A 21,957-nucleotide genomic window follows, 5' to 3' on the forward strand; every position below is an offset into this window, starting at 1 on the left:
ATGTCTCAACCAATATAAATAATGTGATCCCTGAGCAGTGAACCCTAACTGTAATCAGACTACCCTCCATACCAGATCTGGGGCTAGATAAATGACTGATGGATATTATTTGTACTATTCTTATAGTTGTTTGATTCCTTCAGAAAGGGACAAGGACTCTTGCTTTCTGTGAGGAGTGAGGATTGTTTTGGTCCATAGGCCTCATTATGTAGCCCAGCTGGCCTCTAACTTGAGATCCTGTTGGCTTAGCCTCCCTAGGGCTAGAATTCCTGGTGTGCTCTAACTTCAACCAGGAGACAGTATATTAAAAAGCTAAAAATATCTCCATTTTAAACTAGCTGATTGTGAAGGGGTATGATAGTGACAATTATTAAATAATTAATAGCATGACTAAGCAAGAATGAATTCATTCACCAAAACCTTACATTCAAAACGTCAGAAAGGCAATATAGTATGACAGGTGGACTCCTGCAAGCTTCAGAAGTCGGGTACTCTCCTGTGTAAGATTAGAACGAGCCCCTAGTACACACGCTCACAGCATGCCCGGAACCAATTGATAGCTGTTTCTTGGATCCTGTAAACTCTTGGAAAGAAAGGAGCTATAGTGATACTATTTTTGTACATCACTAAGTATTTGTTAAAATAAGTAAACAAGAAGAGATTTTCCTCTTCCCAAAGCAACAAAAGAGGCCAGAAAGATGTAAGTTTCCAGAAAAAAATGGGTCACTGATATGAGGGGGAAAAATGTTCTTCAGCAGGGTGGGGTGGTCATCAATGTCTAATACCACAAAGTTACACACACACATACACACAGGACCCAGGCACAGGTAGATCACCCCTGTAATCCCAGCTACTCAGGAGACTGGGATCTGAAGATCATGGTTTGAAGCCAGCCTGGGTAGAAAAGTCTGTGAGTCTTATCCCCAATTAGCCACTAGAAAACCAGAGGTGGTACTGTGGCTCAAAGCAGTAAAGCACTAGGCTCTGAGTTCAAACCCCACAGTGGGTTATTCCAAGTAAATATCATATACCCATGTCTAAAATGCTTTAGTGACACCCTAGGTGAAACTAAGGTACACAACACACAGAGAAAGAAAGAAAAAGAAAACAAGCAAGCAGAGAACAAGTAGCTTACACCTGTAATCCTTGCTACTCAGGGGATTGGGTTGATTTCTGAGGATCAAGGTGAACCCTGAAAAGCCAGCCCAGGCAGGAAAGTCTTAAGACTCATCTCCAATTTACTACCAAAAAGCCAAATATGGAGTTATGGCTTAACTGGTAGTGAAAAAGTTAAGAAACAGAGCCCAGGCCCTGATTTCAAGCCTAGTACTCTCACAGTAGGAATATATATAAATGAACAAATGAATGAATGAACGAATAAATGAATGGAGTGACAGGCTAGTAAAACAGGCTCTGTGGTGGGGGCAGCAGCAGGAGGGAGGAGGGCTAATGAGAAAGATGAAGAAGGAATAGGATAGTCAAAGAAGTCCATGTGCATGTCTGAAAAATAGAACAATGAAACCAGGTGAAATCCTTTTCTGAAAGGTAGGGTAAGGAGAGTGAAAGAAGAGGTGTGGCCCAGCCACAGTGGGCGTGCCGTGATGAAGCCTCTCCCCTTATCCAATTATGTATGCTAATAAAGGAAAGGAAAAACAAAACCCATGGCATGGGGCCCTGGTGGGAACGACTGGGGAGAGGCTTGCAAAGGACATGGAGCAGCTGTTACTGGAGAGACAGGGCCGGTGGACTCTGGGAGGCCAAGGGCAGGGAAGGGTGTCAAAGGAAGGATGACTGCAGAACAGTGTGACTTCTGCCACACAGCCCACAAGGTGACAAGGTGACCCTGGTAAGAGCAAGGTCCATGAGGCAGTAGGAGGGGAGACAGATGCCACGGGATTGAGAACTGAGAGCAAGGCATCTGAGTGGAGATAGTTTAGAAGTGAAGTTATCACACCTGTGAAACGTACCAAGGTCATAGAACGTTGTGAAATTTTTTTTTTAAAAAAAATTTGAGTCCTTCACCATCTAAGGATTTATGATCCTTCATTCTAGTCTAAGCTGGGTCAAGGAATAGTGCTGAAACAATAGATCTTTAATTTACTCATCCAGGCAGGAGAATCCTGGCTTAGAGGTCAAATGTAATTCAGTAAATCTCCTGCCTTGGGACTGTGCCTTGCTTGTCGGCTGGTCCTGAGGAAGGACTTTATGCTCTAAATCCCTTACACATCAATGCATGCTGGGGTTAAAGTCATTCACTCTTTATCCTAGACCCTCTTTTTTTAGTGTATTCCTTTCCTAATGAACTTCCTCCATGCCTCATAAACAAAGAAGAAAAAAGAAGAAAGGAAGGAGGAAAGGAAGGAAGGAAGGGCCTGATATTATGCCTAGCATCCAAGCTGTGTAGTAGGCTGCATGGGACTCAGAGATCTAGAAAATCATGGTTCCAGAACTACCCAGGCCCACAAATCTGAGTTCAATCTGAGTGGAAGAAGCTGGACAGGTGCCACCATGTATCCTAATGACAATGGGCAATGTAAAATAGAATGAGGTCCAGATGTGCACCCAGACAGAAGTCAAAATGTTATCTAAATAACCAGTGATCCAGATACCATTGGCTCACCCTGTAGACATAGCTACTCTTTGAAGATTACAGTTCAAAGCTAGCCTAGGCAGAAAAGTCCGTGAGACTCCTATCCCTAATAAAACTACTCAGAAAAAGCCAGAAGTGGAGCGGTGGTTCAAGTGGTAGAGCACTATCCTTGAGTACAAAGAGGCCCAAGGACAGTGCCTAGGCCTTGAGTTCAAACCCTAGAACAATGAAAATCAAAACTCAACCCAGTGCATCTGTATACTGATGGCTCATGTCTATAATCCTACCATTTAGGAGGCTCGGATCTGAGGATCACAGTTTGGAGCCAGCTTGGGAAGAAAAATCTTTAAAACTCATCTCTAACAAGCAAAAATGCTGACTGGCATGGTTCAAGTAGATGAATACCAGCTACGAGTAAAAATGCTGAGTGTAAGGCCCAGAGTTCAAGTCCTGGCATTGGCATAAATATAAGCATGAGGCCCTAAGTTCAAACTCCAGTACCACTAAAACAAAATCAGTATAGTGATAAAAGAAAGAGGAGCAGCCAGAATAGAATGTGGGGCTGAGGAGAAGCTATTTTATTCCCTCTTTTTTTTTTTGTATTGGGACTTGTATCTTGGGACTTAAAACTCAGGGCCTTGGTGCTGTCCTGAGCTTTTTTTTTTTTTTGCTAGTCATGAGACTTGAACTCAGGGCCTAAGCACTGTCCTTAGACTTTTCTCAAGGATAGAGTTCTACCACTTGAGCCACGGCACCACTTCCAGCTTTTTTCTATGTATGTGGTACCAAGGAATCGAACCCGGGCCTTCATGCATGCTAGACAAGCACTCTACCACTTGGCCAAACTCCCAGCCTATCCTGAGCTTTTTGTTCAAGATTCATGCTCTACCAGTTAAGCCACAACTCCACTTCTGGTTGTTTATTTTTTTTTGGGGGGGGGGGTTAATTGGAGATAAGAGTCTCATAGACTTCAGTGCCTGGGCCAGCTTCAAACCATAACCCTCAGATCTCAGTCTCTTAAATAGAAATTACAGGCACAAGCTACCAATGCCCGACTTGGAAGAATTTTCTTAAGATACTAAAAGTAGTTTATGAGTACAATTGAAACTCCTTTGTACAACTACTTAAAGATGATGATGATGATGACGACAGATACTTAAAGCATGCTTTAGTGTTGATTAGATGTTGTTTATGAATCCAGGAACTGAAAAAGAGAGGGATCACCAAGAGGAAGAAATTTATTGTCAATGTAGTGAGAAAATCCCACCAGAAAATTGTAATAGTAGAGCAGAGGCTGGGAGAAAGTGATAGAGAAAGTGGGGGAGAGAGGGAGAGAGACAGAGAAATAGAGAGAGGCGGGGAATGAGAGAAGCTCAGTAGATGAGGAAGTGAAACTAGAAGAAACATAATAAAAATAAGCAGGGTCTGGGGAATGTAGCTCACATAGAATGCAGGAAGCTTACTAGTATGCATGCATGCATGTATGAGGCTCAGGGTTCTAAGCCCACAAAAAAGATGGATGAATGACTGCACAATCCCCTCAGTTAAGGTTAGAGTCAGAAATTTTGACCTTCTATAGAAATGAGCTTCTGTATTTTTGTTATCACGTACAACTTAGCTATGTAAAAGGTAAATGTATACTCTTACATAGAAGTAAATGTAGAACTAAAATTATATATAGCCATTATAAAATACACATATGGAAGTTGATATTGAATTATAGATGAACGTCTCTGTTGTTTTCTTTTACAGGAATGCATTTGTACAGATAATATTTCTCAGGAATGATTTCACGTTAGAGAAGTATAAATTACCCATTTCTGAAAGTGCAAAAGAAGAATAAATTAACACCAGGGAGAGGGTTATGCATCCAGGAGACAAAAAGATCTTATTCTTGGAGTCAGGTCAGGCTATGGCCAACACACATGGAAATGATGGGGTCATGGTGTCAAAGTGTGGCGATGGGGGCCAGGAGTGTGGCCTAGGGGGAGAGTTCTTGCCTAGCATGCATGAAGCCCTGGGATCGATTCCTTGGTACCACACACACAGAAAAATCCGGAAGTGGTGTTGTGGCTCTAGTGGTAGAGCTCTAGTCTTGAGAAAGCCCAAAGACAGTGCCCAGGCCCTAAGTTCAAGGCCCAGGACTGGGTATGGAGGAAAGCACAGGCCTAGCATTTGTGAAACCCTGGCCTTAACCTCCAGCATTGCCCAAAAGAGATGGTAGAGATAAAGGTTGCTGATCGGTGATAGAAAAGTTAGAATGCAATGGTGGAGGCTTTGCCATACCAACTAGCATATCAGGCAGAAGCTTCTGGTTTCCTCTGTTAGTATCTTAATGGATATATTCTCAAAGCATGTGGTTCCAATGGTTTATAAAAGACAAACTTATAAATCACAAGATTAGCTCCAGGAAGCAGAAAAGAGGCCAATCAGATGTGGATACTGGTGTGGTGTAGTGTTGAATCTGGGATGTCTGTTCTATAGGCCTCAGTACCCAGAGTGCAGTGTCTACCTAAAGACAGCCACAAGGATTCTGCTAGTCCAGATTCCAAAGGCAATTATGTGGGTAAATTACTACAACAAGATCTGCTTTAAGGACACACTTGATTTCTGCATCTATTTCAAGGCATCTGTAATGGATTGGGAGAAAATCCCCACAAATTTAATTTCTTTTTCTCTTTCTTTTCTTTTTTTTTTGGGGGGGGGCAGTCCTGGGCCTTGAACTCAGGTCCTGAGCATTGTCCTTGGGCTTTCTTGAGGCTAGAGTTCTACCACTTGAGCCACAGTACCATTTCTGGCTTTTTTCTATGTATATGGTACCGAGGAATCAAACCCGGGTCTTCGTGCATGCTAGGCAAGCACTCTTACCACTAAGCCAAACTCCCAGCCACAAATTTAATTTCTGATAATTTCCCTACATCGCCTAGCTAATACTCATACACCCCAAACATCCTTTCGCTTGGTTAGTTACAGTTAATGTAACTCATTTTCTGCCATTCTACAGGTAAGATTCTAGCCAGAGTAACATAGGACCTTCAATTTACAGGGTCCCTGCTACAGTGTATGTGAGTAGAACCTATAGCGTCAAATAGAAATAAAGACTTGCCAACTGGGATGTGGTTTAAAGGTTTTGTGTATCCACTTCATTTATTAACAACTTGGTTAAGCTTTATTAGCTGGTCTTCGTCTTTATAGCCACATTCTTCTTTAATTTACAAGCTTATAAAAATCAAAAGTAACTGGAAACCTATCACGATTTACTTTAGTGACTTCAGGGACATTGTAGCCGTAGCATTTTAGTTGTGGAAACAAATTCAACTCAATTTTATAGAGGTGATATATTCAGTGGAAATGTGGTGAAATGGCAGGGACTGCACTCTTGGGATACCTACCACAGCCAGCATTGGCTGGGATATTTGCCTATTCTCTATTACTCTTGGGCTTGTAATAACCAAGAATCATTCTTTCTTCACCTGAAAGGTTCCTTAAGAATGTTTCTGCTGTGGTCACTAGTGACAATACTGCCCCAATCACACTCAAAAGAATACACTCTGCAGCCAGGCGCCAGTGGCTTGCTTATGCCTGTAATCCTAACTACTCAGGAGGCTGAGATCTGAGGATCTCAGTTCAAAGCCAGCCTGGGCATTAAAGTCCATGAGATTTATCTTCAGTTAACCACCAGAAAACTGGAAGTGGCACTGTGGCTCTAGAGGTAGGGTAGTAGCCTTGAGCTGAAAAGTTCAGGGACAGTGTCCAGGCCTAGTTCAAGTCCCATGACTAAAACAAAAAGAATACACCCTGGACCCCGGCACTGGTGGCTCATACCTGTAATGCTAGCTACTCAGCAGGCTGAGGTCTGAGAATTGCAGTTCAAAGCTAGCTCAGGCACTAAAGACTGTGACACTCATCTCCAATTAATCACCAGAAAACCTGGAGGTGGTACTTTGGCTCAAGGGGTAGGGTGGTAGCCTTGAGCTGAAGAGCTCAGGGACCATGCCCCACCCCAGAGTGTAAGTCCCATGACTGACAACAACAACAAAAGAAAATACTCAGGAGCTGGGAATGTGATTCAGTGGTAGAGTGCTTGCCTAGCATGCATGAAGCCCCACATAAACAGAAAAAGCCAGAAGTGGTGCTGTGATTCAAGTGGTAGAGTGCTAGTCTTGAGTAAAAGAAGCTCAGGGACCGTTCCCATGCCCCAAGTTCAAGCCCCAGGACTGGCAAAAAAAAAAAAATACACTTCGGACTTCCCCCATCTTCTATAACTTGGTAGTCAGGTATAGGTGTGTGGCCTGTGAAGCTGAGTTTCAAAGGACAATTTAGGAAACGTTGTCAGCACTGGTGACATGGGTGGTGGTGGTATTGTTCATACTGCTGCTTGGCTAGCCTGGCTGGCCTCTTCCATCATGGACCATTTTCTGAGCATCATGGAATGTCTGTCCTATCTTCAAGGGCCTGTACACTACACTCCATTCCCATAAGAGACGCTGTGGCAGATCACGCTCTACTCTCCTGGTGGAACTAGAGTAGGAGGGGAAAATTCAAGGGCTCAGTATACTGATCACTGGTGGCTTATGCCTGTAAGTCTAGCTGCACAGGAGGCTGTGCTGGGAGGATCAAGATTCAAAGCTAGCTAAGGTTCATGAGAATCCTTTTTTCTTCTTTTTTTTTGTAATGGGACTTGAACTTTGGGCCTGGGCATTGTCCTTGAGCTTTTCAGTTCAAGGCTACCACAGTCCCACTTGAGCCTCAGCCCCACTTCCAGTTTTCTGGTGATTAATTGGAGATAGGAGTCTCATCCACTTTTTAGTGCCTGGGCTGGCTTTGAACTGAGATCCTCAGATCTCAGCCTCCTGAGTAGCTAGGATTACAGGAGTAAGTCACTGTGCCTAGCTTCTCTTATCTCCAATTGACCAGCAGAAACCCAGAAGTGGAACTGTGGTTCAAGTGGTAGAGCACCAGCCTTGAGTAAAAAAAAAAAAGCTATGGAACAGCCCCCAGGCCCTGAGTTCAAGCCACAGTACTGGCATGTGCACGCATACACACACATTTATTTTTGCCAGTCCTGGGGCTTGAACTCAGGGCCTGGGCACTGTCCCTGAGCTTCCTCAAGGTTAGCGCTCTACACTTGAGTCACAGCACCACTTCTGGGCTTTTTCTGCGTTTGTGGTTCTGGGGAATTGAACCCAGGGGTTTGTACATGCTAGGCAACCATTCTACCACTAGGCCACGCTCCCACCCCCACTGTATAGCGGAGGTCAGTAGAAATTATCTGGAAAAGACAAAGTAAATGTAGGTTTTCTGGATCACATATGGTTTCTGTCTCACCCATTCAACTCTGCCATTGTATGGAAAAAACTGCCATGGACAACATAGAAGTGAAGCAGCAATAAAAATTGATTTGAGGAATCTGAATGTGAACTTCACATATTTTTCCTGTATCTTTTCATTTTTCTCAATTATCTAAAAAAAAAAATGTCAAGCATTTTCTAACCGGCAGGTCACACAAGCTCCGGTAGCAGGTTAGGTTCCGCTCTTAAGTAGGTCATAGTTTGCAGACTCCTGTTTTGAAGCAGTAAAGCTTTTGATCTGTGTATGTTCACCCATTATCCACCTTTTTTTTTTTTGGCCAGTCCTGGAGCTTGAACTCAGGGCTGGGCACTGTCCTTGGGCTTTCTCAAGGCTAGCACTCTACCACTTGAAGCCACAGTACCACTTCTAGCTTCTGTGTATGGGGTATCAAGGAAACGAACTTAGGGCTTTGTGCATGCTAGGCAAGCATTCTACCACTAGGCCATGCTTCTGGCCCACATTATTCACTTAGAAACTATGATTTATTTTTCATTTTCCTCAAACATAGAGCTAGAAGTTATCCTTTAGAATGAAGAGACTGCAGAGCAAAGGACATAGTTATTAAACTAGAAAGACTGCTGATAGACTGGTAGATCTGAACTAGCAATACACTAGACAAAAGGCTTGCTGTCCAAAATATACAAGAAGCTCAAGAAGCTAACCTCTCCCAAAGCTAATAAACCAATCACTAAATGAGCAAGGGAGCTAAGGAGAAACTTCTCAGAAGAGAAAAAAATAGCAAAGAAACACATGAGAAAATGCTCATCATTGGGCAATAAAGGAAATGCAAATCAAAACAACTCTAAGATTCCATCTCACCCCAGTGAGATTGGCCAACGTGGTGAATTTGTTGGTGGAAATGTAAACTAGCACAACAACTCTGGACCACTGTCTGAAGGTACCTCAACTAAACATACTTCCCTACAACCCAATACCACTCTTCGGCATTTATCAGAACATCACCAGAATCATCATCAGGACACCATAAAGACACTTGCACAGCCATCTTCATTGTTGCACTATTCACAATAGCCAAATTGTAGAAACAGCCCAGATGGATCCAACGAATGTGGCACCTATTCACAATGGAATTTTATGCAACCCTTAGAAAGAATATTATGTCAGTTGCTGGGAAAAGGATGGACCTAGAATAAATCCTGTAAGTGAGATAAGCCAGGCTCAGAGAGACAAATGGTGCCTGTTTTCTCTTCTATGTGGAGGCTAGATCTAAACTTGGGACATAATAAACCATACAGGATTCTAGACATTCACATATAGTGAGACCAAAGAAGGACACGCTTAGGAAAGAAACTGAAAGGCACAATGCCTATATGCGTCTGACCATACAGAATAGTATCAAAATAAACTCTAGGAAGTGGAAACATTCTGGGGACTGACGCAGGGTATGAGCACTGTCCTTGAGCTTTCTCAAGGCTAGTGCTCTACCACTTGAGCCACAGCACTACTTCTGGCTTTTTCTGTGTATGTGGTACTGAGGAATCGAATCCAGGGTTTCGTGCATACTAGACAAGTACTCTACCACTAGGCCACACTCCCGGCCAAGAATTTTTCTTTTCTTTTTTTGCCAGTCATGGGGCTTGAACTCAGGGCCTGAACACTGTCCTTGGGTTTTCTCAAGGCTAGCGCTCTACCACTTGAGCCATAGCACCATTTCTAGCTTTTTTTCTATATATGTGGTACTGAGGAATCGAACCTGGGTCTTTGTGCATGCTAGGCAAGCACTCTACCATTAGGCCAAACTCCCAGCCTGATTTTTTCTTTTCTGATGTTTCTGTTTTCTTTGTTTGTCTATATGTCTTTAGGAGGATAAGAGGAGGCTTAGAAATGGAGGGACAAAGGCTAAACAAATGCAGCAGCAGTACTCACTGACACTATGTTGAAAATGAACTACACAACTTGTAGCATAGGAGGAAAAAAACTGGGAGACAGCAAGGAAAGACGCCACATTGCCCAAAAGGAAATGTACTCATTACTTGATTTGTGTAACTGTAACCCTCTGTTTAATAAAGAATTGTTTAATTAAAAAAAAATAAAAGAGGCTGGGAGGTGGCCTAGTGGTGAGGTGCTGGCCTAGCATGCACAAAGCCCTGCTTTCAATTCCCTGGAACCACATACACAGAAAAGCTGGAAGTGGTGCAGTGGCTCAAGTGGCACAGTCTAGCCTTGAACAAAATGTATCCAAGGACAGTGCCCAGGCCCTGAGTTGAAGCCCCAGGACTGGCAAAAAAAAAAAAAAGAGTCAGGCCAGGTTCTGGTGGCATACTCCTGTAATCCTATCTACTCAGGAGGCTGAGATCTCAGGAGCAAAGTCCAAAGCCAACCTAGGCAGGAAAGTCTGAGGTGTTGTTTGTTTTTTCTTTTGTTTCCCCCCACCCCCTCTCTCTTTTTTTCATTCATGGGGTTTGGACTCTGGGCCTGGGTGCTCTCCCAGAGCTCTTCAGCTCAAGGCTACCACCCTACCCCTTGAGCCACAGTTCCACTTCTGCTCTTTTAGTGGTTACTTGGAGATGAGACTCATGGTCTTTAGTGCCTGGGCTGGCTTTGAACCAATTTGATAAACCAAATTTCTGATTATACATACCTAAGGCAGGTGATATCCTGAGATGCTGATGACCGCTAAGATATCTACACCTGCTTCTCCTCCTCTTCCTCCTGTTCCTCTTCTTCTTCCTCTTCCTCTTCTTCTTCTTCTCCCTCCTCCTCCTTTGCTTGTTCTTTATTTAAATATACAGTAGCCAGAGAACACCAGGAACTAAATAGTATTGATACATTTGCAAAAAACAGTTGAACAAATCCCAGTGGCTACGTCCTTACTCTTATGGCTGAAGAAGATTCTCCCACTGGGTAGAGACTTCATTGTCCATTGAAAATTCATCTTCAGAGGTCCTCTGGTGCTGTATTGGCAGTGAAACTACTTTTCCTTTGGGTGGAATCTTAGAGGAGTAGAATTCCCTTTTCTATCCCTTCCCCTTCACCTCTTGCTATTCTTATGATTCTGATTCTTTTCTCTTACACAGCAAGTAAATTCAACAAAAGATAACTCCATGTCCTAACTCTATGAATATGATCTTATTTAAAAAATAACTTCTGAAGATGTAATTAAGGATCCTGAGATGAGATCATCCTGAATGTATAATAGGCCCTAAGGAAAGAATAGGGCTGAGCGCGGTGGTCCAAACCTTTCATCCCAGCACTTAGGGGGCTAAGAATGGAAGATCAAAAGTTTGAGGCCTAACCTATATAACCAAACCCTGTCTTAAATACATACATACACACACACACACACACACACACACACACACACACACACACAGGAAGTTGGGTGCTGGTGGCTCACATTTGTAATACTAGCTATTCAGGAAGTCGAGGTCTGAGTAGTGAAGTTTTAACCAGCTTGAGAAGGCAAATCTGAGAGACTCTTATCTATAATCAACTAGAAAAAAGGCAAAACTAGGACTGGGAGTTTGGCCTAGTGGTACAGTGCTTGCCTAGCATGCATGAGGACCTGGGTTCGATTCTTTGGTACATAGAAAAAAAGCCAAAAGTGGTGCTAAGGCTCAAGTGGTAGAGCTCTAGCCTTGAGAAAGTCCAAGGACAGTTCTCAGGCCCTAAGCTCAAGCCCAGGACTGGCAAAAAAAAAAAAAAAAAAAGCCAAAACTAGAGGTAGAGTGATAAGAGCACCAAGCAGGAGTGAAAAAGTTGTGCAGGATTGAGAGGCTGAGTTCAAACCATAGTCGGCACAAAATAGGTTGATTGATAGTTAGACAAGTTGGATTGATAAGATGAGAGACGATGAGGGGGGGGAGAGAGAGAGAGGGGTCTTATAAAGCAGAAGGCAGAGCCTTGGGGACCACCAAGGATTGCCAGAAACTATTAGAAGCTTCTAGAGATGCAGGAGATCATGGTTCCTCCCTCAGAATCTCCAGAAGAAACCAACTTGCTGTCACCTTTACGTTGGACTTTTGTTATCTTGGACTGTGAAGAAGCAATTCCTATTGTCTGAAGCCACCGAATTTGTGCATAATCAATTTATGTCAGTGTACGCAGTGTGAAAAAAAAATAGATTTGTCACGGGGTACAATAAAGTCTGAAGTAGCAAAAAGTAATTGATAGATCATGATGAATTTAGCACAATAGGCATGTCCTATGAGATAGGATTCTAGGATAGGCTCACTTAAAACCTGGCCTCACCGGGCATGGCAGAGCATGCCACAATCCTAGCTTCTTGGGAGGCTCAAGTAGGAAGATGCATGTAGGCTGGCCCAGCCTATATAAAGAGACCCTGTCTCAGAACAACAAAACAAAGCCAAATATCCCTATAATCCATTGCTACCAACTGTGCAGTATTCTTAAAGTCTATTCCAATTTGTGTCTTTATATCCTGTAAAAGGCAATTTATTTTCCTCTGGGAGAAGCCAGGCATTTTAAGTTATATACACCAACTTCACGGTAAATAAGCCTCATTCTTTTCATTTTAAGCTATCTAGCATATACTGCTGTCTACTAAACAATCACCAAGACCTTAAATATGCACCTTGTGCAACCTTTACAGAATCCTGTGAGGTCAGCCTGACCCTCATTTTATAGGTAAGACCTTGCAAGCATGTCACTGAGTGTCTTGCTTGACAGGATGCAAATTTATATAGTGGCAGAGCCAGTCCTTGGGCTCCATGGAGTGTGATTCCCAAAGCCCCTACCTCTACCACTATAAGGCCATCCCTGGACTGTAGTGCAAGCATGCGTGGAGGAGTGGAGAGTAGAAAGCCTAGGTTACTGGGTAAGGGAAGGCTACGGAGGAGAGAGGAACATAAACTCTTCAAACAAGAAGGCTTGAAGAAGCCATGTACAGACAGCTCATGCCTATAATCCTAGCTACTCAGGCTTGAATCTAGCCCAGGCAGGAAAGTCCAAAAGTCTGTGAGCTCTTTTGCTCTTTTTTTTTTTTTTTTTTTTTTGCCAGTCCTGGGCTTGAGCTCAGGGCCTGAGCACTGTCCTTGGACTTTCTCAAGGCTAGAGCTCTACCACTTGAGCCTCAGCACCACTTCTGGCTTTTTTCTATGTATGTGGTACCGAGGAATCGAACCCAGGTCTTCATGCATGCTAGGCAAGCACTTTAACCACTAGGCCAAACTCCTGGCCCAGTCTGTGAGCTCTTATCTCCAATTAAGGAACATAAAGCCAGAAGCAGAGTCTTAGCTCAAGTGGTAGAGTACTAGCTTAGGGACATTGCCCACTCCCTGAGTCCAAACTCCAGGACTGCCCTCTCCCCCCCCACAAACAACAAGCAAGCAAACAAACAAAAAGGCTTTAAGAGACCAAAAACAAACTACCAAATTGATAGATAGGCTTTGCAATTGTGTGTGCTAATGAGGCCAGAGGTCTCACCTTCCAGTCATCTCTCTAGGACCGGTTATCCTGCTCCAGTCTACAGCTGTCCAAGCTCCTGTCACCTGCCAACAAGAAGTTTGCAAATGTCTGGATTTGCTTATAAGGAGGAAGAGACTTACAAATCCAGCCCAGTCTCTGCCCATGGGTCCACAGCATTCTCTTTGTGTGAGAAGGCCAGGGCATGGGTTTGGTGATTCACAAACAGGGTGAGGGAAAAAGGAGTCTGAGCCTTGGCCTAACCAGCCACCCTTCTTCTTAAACAAGCATATTACTAATTAATAAAGCAAAGAACAAGTGATTCAAAGCCCCATTCTCTTAAATAATAAGGATCACTTATGAATTTCCACACTAGTGAACACTTGGACGTCTTATAAAACTGCTTTAATGCATACCTGGGTTCTATCATTTAGTCTAAATGGGCTATGCCTGTAATCTTAGCTACTCAGGAGGCTGAAATCCGAGGAAAACAGTTCAAAGCTAGTCTGGGCAGGAAAGTTTATGAGACTTTCATCTCCAATTCGTTACCAAAAAAGCTGGAAGTGGAACTGTGACTCATGTGGCAGAGCCTAACCTGAAGCAGAAAAGCTCAGGGACAATGCCTGGCTCTGAGTTCAAGCTCTAGGACTGGCACAAAGAAAAGGAAAATTCAGTCTTTGATAAGCACACTTGTATTTACTATGGAACTATACATAAGCGATTTCTCTAGCAACATCTATCACACACACATAACTAGCAGGTATTAGGAGTAAATAAAATAGCTTCAGGACTCATAAGCTAACAATGGAAGTGTGGGCATGACTTCAAAGAAATGACTTTGAATCAAAGATTAAAGAATGAACCAGAAATAGTAGTATATACTTTTAATCTCAGGCTGAGGCAGGAAGATCAAGAGTTCATGGTTAACTTGCATTCTTTTTTCAATTATTATTATTATTGTTGTTGTTTATTTGGTACTGAGGAATCAAACATAGGGCCTCATGCATACTAGGCAAGCACTAAGCCACATTCCTAGCCTAACTTGCATTGTATGATGAATTTACAGTTACCCAGGGCTGCTGTGTTTGGGGACCCTGTCCAGAAACCAAACGAAACCAAAGTCAAACAGAACAACAATAACAACAACAATAAAGAAAAAAGCACAAAGGATCGATATGATGCCATACGGGCAGAATAGGACTGTTCATGGCATCAGGATAGGTGGTGTGGGTAACAGGGAAATTTCTAAGTACCTTCCTTGCTTCCCATATGTCAGAAAACAACTGCGAGAGAATTCTGGGACATTCTGGTGAGAATTTGTTCAACCTGGCCTTCAGAATACTTTAGTGACATTTCATAATGGTATAGGAAGTTAGTACAGTTTGAAGGTAATGCTAAATGCAAAATTTTTCAGCGTTACTAAGAGAAACTGTTCTATTTATGACAAAAATTTAAAATTCAATATTCACATGATGCTAACAAAATCAAAATTGGACCTCAAGACCTCATAATAATGCTAAGAATATTTTAATATGACTGGGGGTGGGGGCATGGCTCAAGTGGTAGAATGCCTGGCTAGCAAAGATGGAGCCCTGATATGTCAATTTTTTATCTTTTTAAGTAATGTAATGTGACTTCAAACTAACCAAAATTCCTTTAACTTTTCTACTTTTTTTTATTTTGAGACACGTTCTTAATATGTAGCCCAAGAGAGATTCAAATTCATGATCTTCCTGTTTTAGCCTCCCAAGTGTGGGAATTACAGGCATATGCCACTACAGGAATCAGGAATGCCATTCCCTTTATTCTATATTACTTCTTTCAACAGTTGGGTTTTTTTTTTCTAGTATTGCACCAAGCAAGATAGGAGAGAAGGGGGAAAAAAAATCTCTTGTGAATGAACTTTGCTCAATCTTCATTTTCGTAACTCAGGTGTCAGGGTTGGGGAAAACGTGAATGAAAAACATTTTCACAAATTTGTTTTTCTCAATTCCTAAGACCACTCTAGGCAGCAAATATTTGTAGATATGTAAAAAACTGCATTAAAAGACTGAATATGGTTCTGAGATGGTAGCAAAATTTACCGAACACATTGCTCTGAGTGCAATCTCCCAATCATTCAGATCTCTCTTAACAGAGTGATTTGTTTGCTGTGAATGCCCAGGGCAAGCGTTTCACTTTCACTTTAGGGAGGCTAAGCTGCTGTTTCGGTGTTGTTGTCAGAGTATCCTCAGCACCGCTGCTTTTGTAACTTCCATTAGATTAGTACTGAAGAAATCTAGACAGCATGAAGCCTCTTAATTGCTGCATTGTAGAGAGGAAGTTTTTCTGGAGATCTGAATTTCATTCAGAGCAGGCGTCTTTGCATGTCATGCTCAACTTCATTATGGTGTGAAGCATATGGATTCTAGGAACGCCACAGGGGTGGCAATATTTTAAGGTTCTATAGGAGGAAAAAAAAATAAAGAAAATCTTTGCTTTAAAAAGAAAACTTTTGTCCCTCTGTAATCACCTTTATAATAATAACAATGAGTGGTTTTCTATGATTTTTGTATGCCTCATTGAAAAATACCAAAATAATGTTATTTTGAATGTATTAAAAAGAAGTGGGGTGCCAATAGCTCACACCCATAATCCTGGCTACTTCAGAGGCTGAGATCTATCGAAGGATTATGGTTAAAAACCAGCCTAAGCAGGAAAATCCCTGAGTCTTATCTCCAGTTAGTCACCTACAACTGGAAGTAGAGTTGTGGCTCAAAAGTGGTAAAGTGTTAACCTTGAGCAAAAAAAAATCTCAGGGACAGTGTTCAAGGCCCATAACCATCAAAACCAAACCAAAACAAAAAATGTATTTCTTCAAACATTTTAAAATATTTTTAAATCAATGTTAAATTAATATGTATCTATGACATACAAACTCTCAGCCTAATTTTAATTACGTTCTAAAATCTAAGTGCCAGTGATTGTATATAGAGATTTCCTTCTTGAACACTTGTTTGTTAAACACGTTATTTGAAATATGAAGTAAAAATCAATGTTAATAAATTCTTTAAAAAAAGCATGTTTTTAAACTTAATAAAATATAAAGCAGTATGATTAGGTTTGGGGCTGTGACTTGTTGGAAGAGCATATGCTTGGCTCTACATTCAATCAGTAACTTCTAATGTTCTGTTGCTCCACAGCTAAGAAGACAAGCAAATAAGTAAATACATAGAAAAATGAATAACAGTTAAAAATGTATGAAATCCTTTTTTGTTTTTGTCAGTTGTGAGGCTTGAACTCAGGGCCTGGGCACTGTCCTTGAGCTCTTATTTGCTCAAGGATACTATTCTATTACTTTGAGTCACAGCACCACTTCTCATTTTCTGGTGGTTAATTGGAAAAAAGAATCTCATGGACTTTCCTGACTGGGTTGGCTTTAAACTGCGATCATCAGCTCTCAGCCTCCTGAGTATCTAAGATTACAAGTGTGGGCCACCTGCACCCCACTCTGAAATCCTTTTGATGAGTTTCATACACAAACATGCCAATTGTTAAAAAAAAAAATGCTACCAAGAGCCGGGAAAGTGGCCCAGCAATGGAGTGCTTGCCTAACATGCATGAAGCCCTGGATTTGATTCCTCAGTACTACATACAAAGAAAAAGCCGAAAGTAGTGCTGTGGTTTCAAGTGGTAGAATGTTCCTTGATAAAGCTCAAGAACAGTGCCCAGGCCCTGAGTTCAAGCTCAAGTTTCAAGCTCCAGGACTGGGGGAAAATGTTACAGATGAAAACTTCATGTAACTACAGAGACCAAATTACTATTGAAAGAAAGGAACTAAGCTATCCTGGCCAAGAAAGGCCCCAGGACTGAATGGGGGCATCAGAAATCATCCTCAAGACGTTCAGATGAGCCGGTTTGGGATGGATGGGAAAATAATAAATATACTTGGGCCTAGTCCTCTGTGAATCCTTGCCAAATTCTCCTGCCTTCAACTGGAATTTCTTTTTTGATCCTCCAAGGCATTTTGTATTTTTATAATAGAACATGTATAATTGCAGACTTCTGTGATTGTGCTATTATTTTATGGCTGTTTGTTTTTGTCTTTCTCTTGAAGCACTGATAGCTTTTATCACAGCTGTTTACAAGCACCCTGTTTCACCTGCTCCTCCACAACCCCACTGCTTGAAAGATTACTTTTCCTTTCTCCTTCCTGGTGCTAAGTCCTGCACTATACAGCTGGTGCTCAAAAAGTGGATGCTGCATGCATTGTTTTAGGACAGTAGCACTGTTAATCATACCTGGTCAAAATTTCTTCATGCTTTATTTCTAACAGACTACATCTATCTAATAAAGATAAATTGAGAAACTACTACCTCCATGAGCTCTCTTAGGAAATGGAAATAGCAAGACTATACAGTAAGTCTTCTTTCTAATCAAGGAAGAAGAAACTAGATCATGGTTACTGGTTTTGGGAAGATGTGGGTGGGGGAGACGGATGGTACTGGGGTGCAGTTGAATATGAAGAATAACTTCTTTTTTTTTTCTTTGTGGCACTGGGGATTGAATCCAGAAGGATAACTATGGCTGATAACAATTAAGGGAATACTTCAAAACAGCTAGTAAGATAGATTTTGAAATTCCCAGTACAGAAATAATCAGTCTGGAATGGCGGATAGGTCAGTTATCTTAATCTGATCACAACACATGGTATAGATGTTATTTTAACACTTGACTGTACTCCAGAAACATGAACAACTATCACATGTCAATTAAAACTATTATTATTATTGGTTGTGTGGTTTGAACTGTGGGCCTGGGCACTGTCCCTGAGCTCTTCAGCTCAAGGTTAGTGCTCTACCACTTTGAGCCACAGTGATACTTCTCGTTTCCTGGTAGTTAATTGGAAATAAAAGTTTCACAGACTTAGCCAAGAATGGTGGCTTACGTCTGTAATCCTAGCTACTCAGGAGGCTGAGATCTGAGGATCAAGGCTCAAAGCCAGCCTAAGCACAAAAGGACCTAAGACTCTTATCTCCAGTTAACCTCTAGAAAATGGGAAATGGGGCTTAGCTCAAGGGTAAGGCAGAAAGCCTTGAGCTGAAGAGCTCAGAGACAGCGCCCAGGCTGTGAGCCCCATGACTCACCAAAAAAGAAAAAAAAAGTTTCTCAGACTTTCCTGCCTTGGCTGGCTTGAAAAGACTGCAGTATTAGCTTAACTATTTTTTTCACAAAATTAAAATGCAATTTTATACTTTTTCTATAGTTCTGTGCTATTTACCTCCTGAAATTGTTAATCTTTATAATTAGGAAATAATAAATATTCTATTAAAAAAAACCTGAACAGTAATACGGGGGTATGTCAAGGATGGAAAAAAAATCAGAAGGGGGTCACATTGAAAATACGTGCCCATGCTGAGTGCTAATGGCTCACACCTGTAATCCTAGCTACTTAGAAGGCTGAGATCTGAGGATCACAGTTCAAAGCCAGCCCAAGCAGGAAAGTTCATAAGACTCTGTCTGACCTCTAATTAAACACCAAAAAGCCAGAAATGGAGCTGTGGCTCAAGTAGTAGAGCACTATCAGTGAGCACAAAGGCTTAGGGACTGCACCCCTGCTCTGAGTTGAAGCCCCTGTACCAAAAAAGCTATAAATACAGAGAAGACAGCATCCATGCCTCTAGCCTTTCCACTACTAACTGTCATTCTTGGGGCTAATCCTCTTTGAACCGTTTCTACCACTGTACATGCCACTGTTTCCTCCTTCCAAATACACAGAAAGAAAAATTGAAAAATAATTTTACTTTATTGTCATCATAGGGTGACTATGATGAGTCAGGTAATGAGTACGTTTGCTTTTGTACAGTGTCTTCTGTTCTCATTATCTCCCAGCACCCCCCTTCTCCTCCTACAAGTTGTACAGTTCACTTTCATCCATGTCCAGTGAGCTTGCCTGCTACTGCACTTTCTCACCCTTTTCCTCTTGAGTTCTGTATCTCCCCTGCACCCCGCCACCTTCTGGAAGATAGACATGTAAATAAACCATACATAAGATAAAGAAGACAGCACCATCAAACACTAAAAACTAAAAAAAAAAAAAAAAAAATAGTCTTTTGATTTCATATCTTAGAGTTCATTTCAGTATGTATATTATTTATATAACTATGAAAAGGCACTTAGACATGTACCTTTGTGTTTCAAAAATAAACAATTAATTAATTTTTGCCAGTCCTGGGCCTTGGTCTCAGGGCCTGGACACTGTCCCTGAGCTGCTTTTGCTCAAGACTAGCACTCTACCACTCAACCCACAACTACTTCTGGCGTTTTCTGTGTATGTGGTACTAAGGAATCAAACCTAGGGCTTCATGCATGCTAGACAAGCACTCTACCAACTAAGCCACATTCTCAGACCTCAAAAACACGACTTTCCCCCAAGGATGGGGCAACCAAAGGACCTCTTCTTAACTTGTCCTATCGTTTTTGTCCTATTGTTTTGTATCCTCTACCTCATGCATGGTGCAAACTAGTGCTCATCTGTAGGAAGAAGGGAGGACAGCACAGAATAAGTGGAAGGTGAACCAGACAACTCCTGGTGGTGAGGGGAGGGAGGAACGGCTGATGCTAAGCAATAGGAAGGAAAGGAACATATCACCCTATCAGGAAGAAAGAAGTTTATCAATAACATTCGAAGAGTTAAACCCTTCTCTATGTAAAACTTGAGTTCTTTGTGTTATATATTATTCATAAAGTTTGTAACTCAGAGGGAGGATGATAAAAATGATTATGCATGTAATTATCCAAACCCAATTAAGGAAAGAAAAATAAAATGTTGCTACTCATTTCTTCAGTTCACTTACTATAATTGTTTTCCACTTCAAGTTTATTCCCCTTTTTCTTTTTTTCTTTTTTTTATATTTATTGTAATTAGTAAAAGGGTTACATGATATTTGCCAGATAGAAGGTGCATTAATTCACATACATTGATACCCTTTCACAATCTTGGTCCCCATTACCTTCCCCCCTTCCCTATCCAATTTCAAATAACCAATATTCTTTTTTTCTTGTTGCCAGTCCTGGGGCTTGCGCTCAGGGCCTGAGCACTGTCCTTAGGCTTTCTCAAGGCTAGAGCTCTACCACTTGAACCACAGTACCACTTCTGGATTTTTCTATATATGTGGTACAGAGGCGTCAAACGTGGGTCTAGTGCAGGCTAGGCAAGTGCTCTACCATTAGGCTAAACTCCCAGCTCCATCTTCCCTTTCTCTTTGCATACCTTAAATGCATACTTTTCACTTTCCAGTTGTATGTTAGACCCAACTTCCTATCACCACAATGGTAGATTTTATTTTATATAAATATTTATTTTATATAAATATATTTTATATTTATATTTTATATATACTGGATTAAAGTCAAAGTTCTGAGAGGTAGATTAGCAGACTTTTGTGTGTGTGTGTGTATCCATTTCCTGGCATAGCTCATAGGATGAGTAGCTTTTTATTTTATTTTATTTTTTTTATGAGTAGCTTTTTAATATCTAGCCTGTGAGTGTAGTTTGTCAGGTTGTCCTGCCTGCTGGGCTTTGCAGGGCTTCCACTTCCATGAATGAAGGGTGCGTGGCAGGGTGAGTGGCAAAATTCATCGCTGGTCTACTGGGCAATAAAGCACTGGAGCGTCTATGACAGTTTCCTTTTTCTTTCTACTTTTTTCTTTTTTGACCAGTTCTAGAGCTTGAACTCAGGGCCTGATGACTATCCCTGAGCTTTTTTTGTTCAAGACTAACCCTCTACCATTAGAGCCACAGTGCTGCTTTGGAGTGGTTTTTCTGTTTGTTTTAATGTGGTACTGAGGAATCAAACCCAGGGCTTCATGCTTGCTAGGCAAGCACTCTACCACCAAGCCACATTCCAGCCCAACTGTTTCCTTTTTCTTGCTAAGAACACAAACAGGTTGCAAAGAGGCTGCAAAATCTGTGTTGATGATTTGTTATGGTTAGGATTCTCTCTTCCTTCAGATTGAGGGGTAAAAGATCTCTTTTCAAAGGCTACCATTGCTATTCTTCTGCTTGCTCGGTAAATATCTTTCCAGCTTGGCTGAACCACCATTTTTCCACTTTCCCCACTTTGTCTAGGTGACTGGCCTCAGACTGTGGCTTCAATGACATCTCCAAATGCCAGGGCCTCTCTTCATACAGTATTGTCTGTTTCTTCCTGGAGGTGTTCTCTGTGCTTCCATTTACTGTAACCTCAACTAACTTCCAGTTACCCCACAAACTCGCTCCTCTGCAATTGAATTCTTCCTTTTTGCTCTCTTATCTTGACTTTTTTGGAGGGGTGAAGGCAGGTACTAGGCCTTGAACTCAGGGCCTGGATGCTGTCCTAAGCTTTTTTGCTCAAGGCTAGTGCTATACTACTTTGAGCCACAGCTCTCATCTGACTTTTTGGGTAGTTAATGGAGATATAAGGGTCTTACAGACTTCCCCCCCAGGCTGGCTTTGAACTGTGATGCTCAGATCTTAGTCTCCTGAGTAGCTAGAATTACAGGACAGGTGTGAGCCACTGGCACCTGGATTTTGTCTTTTCCAAAATTGGTACCATCATGGACCGAAGTCTGTGTCCTACAAAATGTCTGTGTCAAAGCCCTGACCCCGT

General features: G+C 41.8%; 1 long non-coding RNA gene across 1 annotated transcript in view; it reads right to left on the minus strand.

The window, feature by feature from the left end:
• Positions 1 to 15,379: 15,379 nt before the first annotated feature.
• LOC150057028 (uncharacterized) overlaps positions 15,380 to 21,957 on the minus strand; it is a 52,956-nt gene continuing 46,378 nt past the window's right edge. Inside the window, exon 4 of the long non-coding RNA XR_016537128.1 lies at positions 15,380 to 15,770. This is a non-coding gene — a long non-coding RNA (uncharacterized LOC150057028). The remainder of the gene's footprint in view (positions 15,771 to 21,957) is intronic.

This window comes from Megascapheus bottae, chromosome 11 (assembly GCF_031878675.1).
Source record: "Megascapheus bottae isolate mThoBot1 chromosome 11, mThoBot2.hap1, whole genome shotgun sequence".
Classification (NCBI taxonomy): Eukaryota; Metazoa; Chordata; class Mammalia; order Rodentia; family Geomyidae; genus Megascapheus; species Megascapheus bottae.